The sequence below is a fragment of the Oncorhynchus mykiss genome, chromosome 13 (assembly GCF_013265735.2).
Source record: "Oncorhynchus mykiss isolate Arlee chromosome 13, USDA_OmykA_1.1, whole genome shotgun sequence".
NCBI lineage: Eukaryota > Metazoa > Chordata > Actinopteri > Salmoniformes > Salmonidae > Oncorhynchus > Oncorhynchus mykiss.
The window spans coordinates 39,175,610-39,189,077 of NC_048577.1; the positions used below are offsets into that span (position 1 = coordinate 39,175,610).

The 13,468-nt window shown below is 40.2% G+C and overlaps 1 protein-coding gene and 1 non-coding gene across 4 annotated transcripts in view; one reads left to right on the plus strand and one right to left on the minus strand.

Moving 5' to 3' along the window:
* The window catches only part of LOC110486310 (axin-1), a 46,076-nt gene extending 38,690 nt beyond the window's left edge, over window positions 1-7,386 (minus strand). The window contains exons 1-2 of one of the 3 annotated variants that reach the window (XM_036941022.1): window positions 7,235-7,386; window positions 6,851-7,079 (exon numbers count right to left, since the gene is read on the minus strand). The gene's annotated coding sequence lies outside the window, so the exon portion shown is untranslated. Of the gene's footprint in view, window positions 1-5,248; window positions 6,310-6,850; window positions 7,080-7,234 lie in introns of those variants that run through there. The other 2 variants (XM_036941023.1, XM_036941024.1) reach the window with 2 other exon arrangements.
* A 4,162-nt stretch (window positions 7,387-11,548) lies between these two features.
* On the plus strand, window positions 11,549-11,620 carry trnat-cgu. The gene has a single exon. It is a non-coding gene; the product is annotated as a tRNA-Thr (tRNA).
* Window positions 11,621-13,468: the final 1,848 nt, after the last annotated feature.

The following is a 13,468-nucleotide window of genomic DNA, read 5'->3' on the forward strand; positions in this document are numbered from 1 at the left end:
TCACAGTCTATCTGTCTCAAGTGGTATTAACTAGCTTTCAAGGGCATCCCTGACCATAAACGCAGCTAAGGAACAGAATGGTACGTGACACGGCACATGTCACGATGACAGCCTCGTAATGGTGTAGGGCTCTATTTTCGGCTGCAGTTAACCCAGCGCAATTCTCAAATGCACAATATTTTGCCATTTCAACCTCTTAAAGCAGGCACTCTGCTCTTTTCAAAGCATTGCGCCAGGGTCGGTAATTTACCTGTTTTATATCAGCTCGCTTACACTGAGGTGATATTAGAGACAGACCAAAAGCTGGTCTTAGCAGTAGGGCTGTTGTCTATGGCATGGATTTAGCCTGCACCCGGTATCCTAATCAATAGAATAGCATATCGCCAATGGTATATTAAAATATCACTTTTGGGAGCAGTTTTTCGATAATATTTATGTCCAGCTCCTGTAAAAAAAACTTTAGACACGTGCGATGCCCATTGAATGAAAGATGTCAGTAAGCCTATTTAGAAACATCAAGTTATCTGTAGGAAGCCTATTTAGAAACATCAAGTAGTTAAAAAGTCTGCTTGTTTCTCGTTTATAATTTTGTTGAAAAATGAATCTTCCACTGTCCTCTGCTGATGTCAAATCGCAGGATTTCTGAATGTTGTCAGTGTTGCTGAATCCGCTATTGTATTAATATTTGCATAGTCTGGTAACCCCGACCCTAGGTGGTTACATTGTGGGAGGCAACCCACCCCGCTGCCTATAGGGAGGCTAATATTTGACTGTTTGTTTGTTTACCTGTAAAATTCTTCACATGGCAAAGTCACCATACAGGCCATATCACTGCGAAGGTAGGCTAATCTTATTATAACATTTGGTAGGCAATGTCTCTTGTTCGGATATGCAATGCAATTTGGGCTATAGGCTACCGAAATTTGAATGCAACATTCCCACGTTGAAGGATATTAACTTTTTAAAAAGGCATATGAAAAATTGGATTCATAAACATGTGTTATAACTAAACTATTATAGGGTTACTACTGTATGTTATTTATACTCTATGCTATTTAATAAACTAGTAGCGCTATCTTTCACGGATAGGACGAACATCCATTTTCTCCCGCCGGAGTTTATGACAACAGAACACCAAACACCGTAAATACACAACTTAAAGCAACCACAAAAGGCTTTGGAGCAGTTTTTCATTGGCCAGTGAGTGGTCAAGCCATCATAACACCTACAACATGCGCCCATAATTCCCATTGTCAAAATATCAAAAATATTTCTGACACACCCACAACTTGAGTGCGCTTAGATTTATGTTAGAGGTTAGTTTGTCAAAATAGATCCCATCGTGTACAATGATGTCATCCACTGCAGTGTATTATTATCTAACCAAAAAAAACATTCATTAACCAAGCACTTGCTCTCTCTTTCTTATTGACACCATGCCATCCAACTATCTCCACTTGTAACCAATGATGTCACTTCCTTTATAAGTATTCACATAACTTCACATAACAATATTACACATTATTCTCATAAGTATATCCTTTTGGTGCTTGTAATATAATCACTTTAAGATCAACAAACAGTTAGATGGTCAAATATCCTATCATTGCATGTAGCAGAGATAGAGCATAGCATGAGTAAGGAGGTCAGGACATCAGATACAATGTTCAGGGTGGTAATCCCAACCCTATCAAACCCTCTACGTTACACATTAACCTGACATCAATACATCATGGTGGTAGTTAGCTCCTAAAACAGGGACATGTACTGTTCATAAGAACGATTTCCTTGTGTATCCCTTTGTTCAATGATGCCTCAAATGTTGACGATTTTTCTGTGCACATGAAACAATGCAAAGTGATGCAATACGGAGGAATATGTCTTGGTTTCAGCTATGCTTTAATTTGTCTTCCTCTCTGAATTATCAGGATACAAACCCTTGGGTACAATAATGCAATGTTTATATTATACGCATGGATGATTCCTTCAATCCATTGTAACGGTCCAAGTAATATGTATTATCTGTTGGTACACTATCAACATATTGTATGCATGCGGTGTGGAAAGTACAAGGTTTACAAAGTTGCTGTGCTGTGCATGCAAAATACCATACTGCTTTATTGCAAGAGAATATTCATGGACAATTAATCATCCTACTGCTTTACCGTCAACATAGTACGTGTTATGAATTGAGTTATAATTTAACATGAGGCCTTTTAGCATTAGCGGAAAAATCCAAGTAAAACTTGGGACTCAATCAGACCGGACATTGAATTGCATCGTTTCTTTCTCCACCAAAGACTACAAGTCTTGTTTTGAAAATTGTAAACATTTACCTGTATGGGGGGGGGGGGGGGGGGGGGGGGGGGGGGGGCTAATGTGGAAAAGCATGTTCATGCTACTGCAATGTGAGCTTGATTGAATTGAGCCCATTGTCAGATATTCACTGAACTAAGATCCATTGTTACATGTGAATAGAACGAACAGGCACACACAATGGAATACTCCATCTTTATTTATGTCTCATCAACCAGGAGTCAAAATGTTCATACCTGAATTAACAGCAGCTTAAACATTTGCCACCTATGGGCAATGGCGCACTTGATTTCCTGTGCTGCAATCCACAGCTGCCGAAGATGATAAGGTAACCTAAACCAGGCCTCTAGGTGTCTTTCACGTTCTCCATTGTCTGTGACCCAGCCATCTGCTCACCTACAGCAGATGAAAATGCTTCTACATGGATCCCTCCAGTGAGTTATATCACACAAGAATGGAGCCTGGGCCACGCAGGGAATTCATGCACTGTCTTAGACTGTGATGAAATTAAATGAGCTTTCTGCATAGCAAGTGGTATTTCAATTTTGTCTCCTCCTCCTCACCTCCTCCCCTTAAGATTGCTTAGCTTCTCATTTTCCAGACACATTTCCTGTAAATCCAAAATAAATCTCAGGGCTCTCCCACGGTCCTGCCCATTTTATCTAATTTGCACATCTGAGAGCTGTGTTTGCTTAAAGACAGTAAAGTCTCCTTGGTGAGGGGAAAAACGACCAATGTGCAAGTTTGACAGTGACTATGTTAAAGGTCACATCCCAGAATAACAGCTCATTAAATGTAATGAAGCAACAATGGGCATGCCTTTCTTTTGCAACTTCACTCCTTTTTGGGATAATTTACTGACTGCAGTTATTTCTCTAAATGACTTCAGCATGTCACACATTATTCACTGCTGTAGAAACGTGGATAGTACTGAGAATAGGATCTGAACTTACATGATGCTTGCCAACCCAACATGCTATATACCACTTTCCCAAAAGTCCAGACACATAAACTCCTATTTTGTGTATGGCTTTTACGACGATACTGTGCACATGTACTTTACACTTATGCCTACTTTGCTTGATTCATTGCTTTTTATTTCAGAGTTTCTTACTTCCTTTGAGGACATGCTGGACAATCACTCCTACATCCTAATCAGCAGGAACGAAGACAAATGACATTCTGATCTCTCAACTGTATGTCACTAATTCATGTACCCATTCAAAATGCTCAAGTTCTGTTCCGACTATTTCAGTGGCTGTGACTGAATAATATGCGGCTCAAGCTTTCAATAAACAGGCAATGACAGCCATAACGGCCGGTTGAGATTGAGAGGGAACAGAATGCGACCTGCAGATGTTCCTTTGACTTCCTTTCACACTGCACTGGAGAACCACTGTTGGCTGTAGAGAGATCTTTTGAAATAGGCATCGACTCAATACTACTGTAAAATAGTAATTGCCACCATTCTAGCTGCACTAGGAACAGTTTTAAGATGCAGCGACGGATGGACGAAGCATACATACAATGGATACACAGTCATTTTTTCTTAATAAACATGAATAAATCCTTAATTTCACATTTGTCACTTGATGTTATTAATTTGTTTGCATTATCATCGGACTGAATCAGGATAACCAAGATAAAGGATCGGGTTTTGAGGTTAAAATACAGACAATGAAAACGAATGACGAAGATCTAAAAATCACCTTCATCAGAATGTTTTGTGTTTCCTCTCCTTCGTGACAAAAGATGAAAGATGAAAGATAAAAGATGATGGCAATCAACAACAACAAAAATCGGCAATCATCTAATGGAATGATGCAAGCTTCCTTTCATAGAATAATCTTAACAACTTAATACATCCCCAGTTCTTATTTTCTATGTCCTTTTGTTCCAGCTGCCAATGTGGATTTTCACTCCCTTTGTAGGCCTTGCTTGAAATAGGCTTATCTCTGGAGAGGCCTCTTCACTTGACAATAGCCCATCTATACATTAAAATGAACGCTCTATTTCTTTGTACACACACAAGGCGGTATCATGTTTCAAAACCAGTAGTTTTCAAGTCACTCACAAAAAATGAAGTTGGCATAAGAACAAAAGCGCTAAAAAATATATATGTATGTCTCAAGGTTCTCATTTAAAAAAAGGATGGAACAAGACTCAATGAAATGAAACACGCACAAATGTTTTCAGCAGCTGAGGTTGTTTTTTTTCTTCAGCTGAGGATACTGTGAACCACAGTGCAAGCTTTGGTCAAGCTTTGGTTAAGAATAATTCAGTTGCTTGAATAGAAGGGACTTAAAAGAAAGAGTGTCTCTTTGGTGTGTTGATATGCTGCTCTTTTTAGTGCTTGAACGTCTTAAAAGAGCAATACCCCCAAAGACTGTTCTGAAAATGTATTCTGGAGTCCTGCTGATGTTCTTTGTCATTGCTGAATATATCGTGACTAACAAACCCAAGAGTGGATTAGGCACATAGGATTAAACGATTTGCCGCCTTGAGTTTATATTACTACTTATAGTTTCTACTCTTCGAAACATGCATATAATATAACTACATATTCAGGCTGCTTTTTGTTTGTTATGGAATGGAAGGAACCCTGAAGAGACATGCAGCGGTGGCCATGCACCCAATGGCGAAAGTCCTCTGATCATAGAAGATCTGTTGGGTTGGACAAATGCACATGAAATTAGGCATGAAAGCTTGTCATTATGCCCAGTATTTTGGGCTTGGGATGCACTTCAAGCAGTCAAAACAATTGATGTGCTCTGCCTTGGCAAACAAGGAGGCCCGTGACAGTAGCGAGATCATCTGGGAAAGAAAAAAACGGAAACGGTTTCGAAATGACAAAGAAATGGATCGATAAACAATGCAAAAGCAGCCGTCGCTCTCAAAGGTTCAACGCTGTGCAGACAGCATTTGAATTTACCTTGTTACGCGATGCTTGTTTTTGTTCTGCTGAAATGCAGACGGCTCCGATTGTCTTGCTGTGGATCACGTCCCGCGCTGCGCAGTCTGCGGTATGCAGAGCCGCCATCTTTAATCACAACTGAGTTCATCTGTCGATGGTTCTTTCCTTTCTCCCCTCTCTTACTCTGTTCTTGTCTCTCCGTCCCGGCCCCCTCTGCGATTGTTGTGGGGGTTCTTCTTTTCTGACTGACATCAAACTGCCATATCGACAGGCTCATGTGCCGCCTGGTAGGGGGGCAGCTCAAAACAAGCAGCATTGGCCGCTCTCCTTAACCTCGCCCCACATTCACTGACCACATTTCTAGTTTTTCTCCCAAAGAATAGCGATTCCAAACAAAAATTAATCTCAGCACTGATGCCTTTGATGTGTGGAAGGCCAAATTCAAAGCTCCTCAATAGAGTCTATTGAATACATCTTTCTGTCAGATGTTCCGAGTAATGAGATTTAGAGGACTTTGATTGATCTCGGCCAATTTGTTGTCACCCGTACTGTCTCAGTCACATATTTTACGGATAACAAAGGTATTAGAGACACAAACACTTGATCCAACCAATCCGACTTTGTTGTTCTTCCGTTCTTCCGATGTACAAAAATCGAGAGCAAAAAAACATATCGTAAGTAAACAAGGGCTCAGCTGGAGTTCTATGATCGCGCCATTTGAAACCAAAACAATTCTGAGAGGCCTTTGACTACGTTTTTGTTGCTTTCATCCCGACGATGCTCTTCATCCATTCTGACACCCCACTCACATGACTCTTTTCCCCCTTTTATGGTCGGAGACTCGATTTTAAGGCTAATCTTGTTTACTGTCGCAGTTTTTTGTTTGTTCCGTAAAGTACTTTTTTTCGTGCAATAACCAGTTAAGACTCAAAATGGTCGATGCTCTCACCTGGCTCTCCTGCTGAGTGTGTCGTCGGTTCTGATTTCTCTGGTCCGCCATGACTGGGCGCAGTCGCCTGCTTGCCACTCTAGATTACTTTCTTATACTCATGAACCTGTTTCTGTTTCTTACTAGTGGATAGCTGAAAGATGTGCATCTTTACTTCATGTTGCAGCTTCTTCACTGCAACCCCATTGGAGGATGCGAGGACCAGATGATAGTCTGCAGAATCCTATTGTAACTATAGCAACAGACCCCGCAGGCATGAGTGACTTGCTCCTAATTGCTGGGTAAACATTAGAAATAGCCCACTTACTATTAGCGGATATGATCACAGTTTGTGACGAGACTTAGGGGTGACAATTACAAAAATGAAAGTGGCTTTGAACAAACAAAGCTGAACGGAGTCCTCTTCCGCAATCCAGTCTGGTTAAAAAATAAACTCTCTAGCCATGGAGAGTGGTGGAAATAGCTGTGCTTTGTTATAAAAACCTGAAGTTTGGTTATTTTTAGATCAAAGCTAACATGTGTTTAATGGATAGTGAAGATTGCGAAATGCCACAAAACACACAACAGCCACTGAGAAGAGGTATAAGCAGATGAGAGTAGTGAAAAGAACATTGGGGAAAAGGGGGAGAGATGATTATTGCCTTTGTTGTATAGCGTTATCAGCTGCTTACCTTTCATATGAATTTCACACTTGCTTGTCTTGTAGCAGCCAGGGTCAGATTTAGCAAACCCTTCCCACAATGACCGATTTTCCATTCACACTACCCCAACGAACATCCATGGTGTCGCCTGCCACTTGCATTTGCCTTGATTGCGCCACAGTAACACAAATTTTACTTTCAGATTTTCGCTTGATTTCAGTGGTTCTCTTTTCGCTCCTTCGGGCACATTCGCCAGCATCTGTAATAGAAACAAGAGAAGCTACAACACTCAAAGACATGTAACTCTGGACAAACAGCTGTCCAGTGGTATCAAGGAGAGCCAGGATTAATGTTCGGGAGTGGTGAAATGTTGGAGCAGTCAAGTCCTGGCTTGGGGAGAAAGATTTTATTTACCTCGCTCTTCATCGAAGATGAGTTGTAAGTTGTCATGGACACAAGGATTTTGTCTTATTTTTTTCTTATCCTGCAGATTCTCTCTGACGCTCCCCCAGGGGAACACAGACCTACAGAGAGGAAAATTGATCGAAAGTTTCGCCTGACATTTTTTTTGTATTTTTACCCGAACAGATGGATTAGAGAAGAAAAAAAAATCTAGGGCCAAAGTACAGTCTACAAACCTTTCATTTGGTGGAAGTGACCATTATAGTAGATGCACATTTTTACAAAATAGTCTGTGTGTGCATGGGTGTGTTAGGAACATATTGTCCTCTCTATATTGTGTTCGATTTTGTTCGTATTGCCACCTTCCAGCATTCCCTGCACATTCTCTGACTATGACGTCCTCACTACATCAGAGAGACTCGTCAAACAGATCCACTACGGCAACAATACAAAGCAAACATTACCCCGCCACGTACGCAAATGAAGACATCGACATTGTCTGACCACAGAGACAAACACTCAAAGACCTCCGTTTGGACAAAATAAACTACAAGTGCTAAGACGTCTGGCCACACAAGTGTTTTATATTATACTCTGTGCGTGTATCAGGTAATATTCCATAGTGGTGGATTTCTCATTTGAAGCCGACTGTCTTTTCATGGACACACTCACTCCCATATTTCCACTCATGAACAGAAAAACAAGCGGTGCTTATAAAAGAGAAGTTTGGCCAGTGTGTCTATAACAAGGAGCAATGCATTATTAAAAGGATAGCTACATTAAATAGTTGTCTTATTCTCGGCGGGAGAGAGTGAGTTTCTTGGTGTTTCACCACATGAATAGAAATGCCTCATAATGATGTAATTTCAGGCTAAGAAATAGCTCTCAGGGTTTACAACTGAATTGATTTACGATTCTGTTTACGGATTTGCGGGAGTTGTTCTGAGCACAAAATCAATGCTGTATGACATTACAAACTCCATACTATTTTAGTTTCAGGGATACAAGTTCTTTTCACAAAGATTCAAACACGGGAGCAGACACCATTGTTTCAGTCTCATTTCAAATGTTCCCCTTCATTCTCCATGCCTCAGATACCTGTTCTTTACTATAAAGCCTAGATGTTCTGCGGCCTTTGTTCTTCATCCATAATGTGCAGTAAAGCCTAGTTAAAGTCACTGAACAAAATCCTATCAACAGAAGTGCAATGGACAATGGATATGGCTGGTAATGACTTCTAGGATGAATGTCCTCATGTGTGGATCAGGATGTCCAAGGCCAGAGCCTCATTTTCTGTACCAACTGAGCTCTGGACAGAACCTTGAGCTCTGGCTACTGGAGAGTGTGATATATTATGGATGTTATAGGCAGGTATATGTGCTTGGCATTTATAATACGGGCCTGGCAGAGCAGAAAAGTAAGAATAACCCAACTTGTGTGTTGCTGTGTTTGTTGATTCTAGCTACTGGGCACACACTGGTTGAATCAACGTTGTTTCCGTGTCATTTCAATGAAATTACGTTGAACCAACGTGGAATAGATGTTGACTGAGGGCCCTGTGTGGCTCAGTTGGTAGGGCACAGCTCTTGTAAGGTGTGGGTTGTGGGTTTGATTCCCATAGGGGACCAGTACAAAAATGTGTGCAGTCAGTCTGGATAAGAATGATGCAAATGTATTGACGTCTGTGGGTAGTCACTTCTGAATACAGTAATATCCATCCTAGTGACTTTCTTATACCAAATTTGCTTAGTGAGCTACAGATTTGTTACCCATTTTAATTGTTTTAACAATGTTTTTTTTTAGCTCAAGGATCATCATTTAGGCCTCATAGAAATGCTTTGGGTTGTGGTTGATGAATATTGTAATCCACAAATTCCATAACTTTCCACGCTTCACTGTATACCCTGTATTTATGGATTTCATAATTCTTGTGAACCAACAAATAATCTCCTACTATTGGTGTTGTTTTCACCTCATTTCACTAACTGGGCAGCCCTGCACCTATCAGCATCCCCAGACTACAGAACATGGAACCCTGAGATAAACCGCACACAATGAAATTCCACCAATGATCAACAGAGGACAAAGTAGCAGCCAGCAGCTGCAGTCACTTTTAAATCTCAACCTACAATTCAGTCACAAACAAAACAACGAGCACGGAAAAAAACAATAGACACCCTCCACAACTAATCTTGACTGACACATTCTGTATGTCAAAGACACTACGGCAGGAGCAGAGCTCATTCAAACCATTTGTGTCCCGAACATTGCATCATGACATATTGCATTTCCATTGTCTTTCTCAAATCACTCTGCTCATGTTACTTCCGAAACAATTACAACTATTTGGGACTTCATTAGCTGTGATGGCTGTTCAATTTATGTTGGCCATGCCTGTGCCGTGATGTAGCAAGCAAAGACAAACTAAACACAACTCATCTTTTCCATTGAGTGCTTTTAGATTTACATTTTTTTATTTAAACTTTAAAATGTTTTGTTTTAAATATGGCTCAGTATAGTCGCTTGCTATACTTACGAAGCATAAAAGGTAACACTAGTTTAATAAAGACATTGTTAGCACCAGCAAACCTCAAGAATAGTTTAACATAAAACAGAGCAAGCTTTTGTTCGTCTCTGGGTACTGATGATTAGGGATAAGCAGGTCAAGGTTTCATCCACAACATCTGTTGGTTTTCAACACTGACTCATTCCCAATGGTAATGAGTCTTGTTCATTTTGGAAAGCCTTTGAAACAACCCCTAGGATATCTGATCAAATGAAAGCCCCAAGGCAAGCATTTCTCTCTGAGGTTTTGGGGAAGAAGAAGATAGTGAGAGCTCCACCAGACTCATGCATATTGTATCACAAAATGTAGAGGCAATACAAATGTACTGACTATCCATATCAATACCGTAGAGCAGTTCAACTCCAGTTTCCTTTTCTCGGGTGCATTTTCCCAGTAGACTCAGAAATAACACATAAATATATCTGCAGTATTATAAAATACAGATTTGTACTTCTATAACCATACACCCTCAGTAACAATGTAACATTCCCCCCCTAGAAAGGGCAATTAAATTTGAATGTTAGTCCTTCTGTTCCCAGTGTTCCGCAATTAACAGTCTGAAAAAAAGGATACATCTCACGCTTACATTTCCTGTCTCATGACTCTCCTTCTCTTCTCTCCCCTCCCCCATCACTAGCAGTCTGTCTCCTTTCTCTCCCTCTTTCTTTCTTTCTCTCTCCTCTCTCCCAAAGGTGTTTGTTTATTCCTCCCTCCAGGCTGTAGGACTGAAGCCCACTCCCACTGTCAAAGAAACCACCGACAGAGAAGAATAAGGGACCCAGTACAACTGGTGTAACTCTGCTGACCAAACCATCGGTGCCTCTAAGAACACATCGGAAACAGCATAGAACACACACTGTCGTTAACAAATCATTTTTCCCCCCACAGATCCCGTTAACAAAACATTTTTTTTTCACAGATTATATTGCATTTCTGCTCAGGCGTCTTGTCGTTTCTGCATTCCTGTTTAGGCCTCAATAAGAATTTTGAGCACAGTTTGGATGGACGAAAATTACAGACGTGTTAACGTTGGGCCAGTAACCCGGAAGGTCGCTGGTTTGAATACCTGAGCCGACGAGGTGAAACATCTGTCAATGTGCCCTTGAACAAGACATTCAAGGGCGCCGTAATACTATGGCTGACCTTGTAAAACAACATATTTCACTGCACCTAAAAAATATATAAATGGTTGGCCATTCGCAATTACATTCATTTAACATTACTAGCTTGGTCGTTCTTAAAATGTTGTGACAAATGTGTCCCATGTCTGCAACAATGAAAACCTCACATTTTTGAAGGGTCATTTAAATGTAAAAAGCTGTTTGAATAATAATTTTAATTGTTCTGTATATTGCATAAATTGTGTGTGTGCGTGTGTGTACTAGCTAGTCTTGTGAAGTTTTGAAAGACAGTGCAGTGTAATAGCCTCCCCCTGTGGTTCATGCAAAACATTTAATTTTTCTCATTCTTTTTTTTATTACTCGCACCAAATGTCACTTCCAAAGTGACAGTTCATTTAAATAGGCCTATACTAAAATACATTATATTTTACATGCATTGGTGGGGTCCCTACTAACTACTCCCTTTCAACTGAAATGGTGTTACTTCTGTCTTAAACAAAACATCACCTATTTCCAATTTAAATACATGTACACGGCATAAGCCATAAAAAAACAAAAATTTCAGGGTAATAGCTATGTAACACATACTACTTTGTCTACATGAGATATGGAACACTCTTTCATGCGCTCACCAGCGCAGGCGCGGTGGCCAAGTGGTAAGGCGTCGGTCTCGTAAACCGAAGATCGCGGGTTCGAACCCCGTCCGTGCCTTTTACGAGATTATCAATAGCATTTCTACTAAATCAAAAATCGATGTACCATTTCCGTACTAGAAATATAATTTATAATAGTAAGCGTAATCAGCCACAACAACAGTCATATTTGTGTTGATTTTCACTTCGACTGAATACCTGACTTTTGAAACATTGTGTGGGACTACTTTAGCATCAATAGGGGGCAGCAAACACTAATGTTTTTAATGCGCCCATACAATCTTTCCTTTACAATGAATGAGTACATAACATTGTAGCTACCTTAGAGTGAAACGTGACATATAGGCAACAACTGACTAAATTAGTGTGCTAAATTGCGCAATATATTCATATTTTAAAAGAGACATGGGGACTTTTGTAAGAATTTTACAAAAGAACGCAATGTTTTGTTTTTCTTACATCCCATTTCATCTGCATTTTCAAACCCTTTCACCAAGTCTTATTGTGAATTCCTTTTGGCGCGCGCGGAACCCTGTTCTGGGCACCATAAACGCACAAAACAGTGTGACGCTCCATGGATTTCGATGAATCCATTTCCCAGTTTCAATATTTGTATAATACTTCTAGGAAAATAAAACTCCTACTTCCATTTACAGTAGGCCTAGCATATGCCAAACTTTCCCCCCAATAGCTGCAGAAAACAACGCAGGACAACGTCATGTCTGACTCTGATACGACCCCCCCTAGAATGATTCTCTGAATTTCAACAGCCTATAATTAACAACAAAAACAAATTTATTTGGATAAATGCCATATTGCTGTTGTCTGTTTTTGAGACTGCATCACCCCCTTCACGGCCTCTCTTACCTCGTGGCGTGACCATGAAGCAATGTTAGAGGCAATGTATCGAGATTTTATTTGAATGCATTGAGTCAAATCCGCCAGACACTGCTGAGCTCACCACTAGGAGCACGGATACTTAAAGAAACAACAACACATAAAATCAGACAGTCGTTCCTTCCTATCCTGCTGACTGGTCTGATATTATCATGGTAAGTTTAAAGCGACGTTATATCCATGATACACGGAAAATGTTTTGCTTGAGAGTTCGGAGCGGCTGTCATGTCGTCTGTCTACTAGGGCTGGGAGGGCCAGCAGGTGTGAGGGGGATTCTTATTGCTGTCACTCCGATTATCTAATAATTAGAGGCCTATGTTATTGATCATTTTGAATAGCGCAATGAACGCTAAACTTGTCTGTGAATATTTAGATAATGCTATTGTTTTGATATTAGGTATGCATGATTAGTTGTCGTATTAAATGTGCTGGGTTTTTTTTACGGGGTGGTCTCTCAGAGTAGCAGACAGATTGTGTCTGAGAGTACCTGAACTCTCTAGGGATCACCAGACAATGTCTGGGACTCAACTAACGCCCAGTGAATTCACTAAATGCACACAAGAGCTGTATATTAAAACATGTTGTTTTACATTCTATACAGAGGGACATATTGCAGCAATATGATATTAATGTGCACGTTATAATCCAGTTGTTGTACAAGGAAATGTCAGCTTGATGCTAATCAAGTGTGTAGTTTATGAAAGGATATGTTCAAGGATTGCACAGTGATTCAAATCATGAGGATTGCATAATCAGTAATCACATCATTTGTATAAAATACACAGGCTACTGTAAAGCCGTTGTTCTTATGAAACCAGCCTTATTGTAGGTCATGTAGGATGTAGCTAGATTAACTAATTATTATAGCAGGCTGACACTGACACATTCTCAATAACAGTGGGTGGAAGTGTGTTATCTATTTTATAGCCAGACAAAACCCCTACCTAGACCATAACCCAATATCAGTTATGCAATAGCTTACACACAAACTGCACTCTTTGAAAATGAG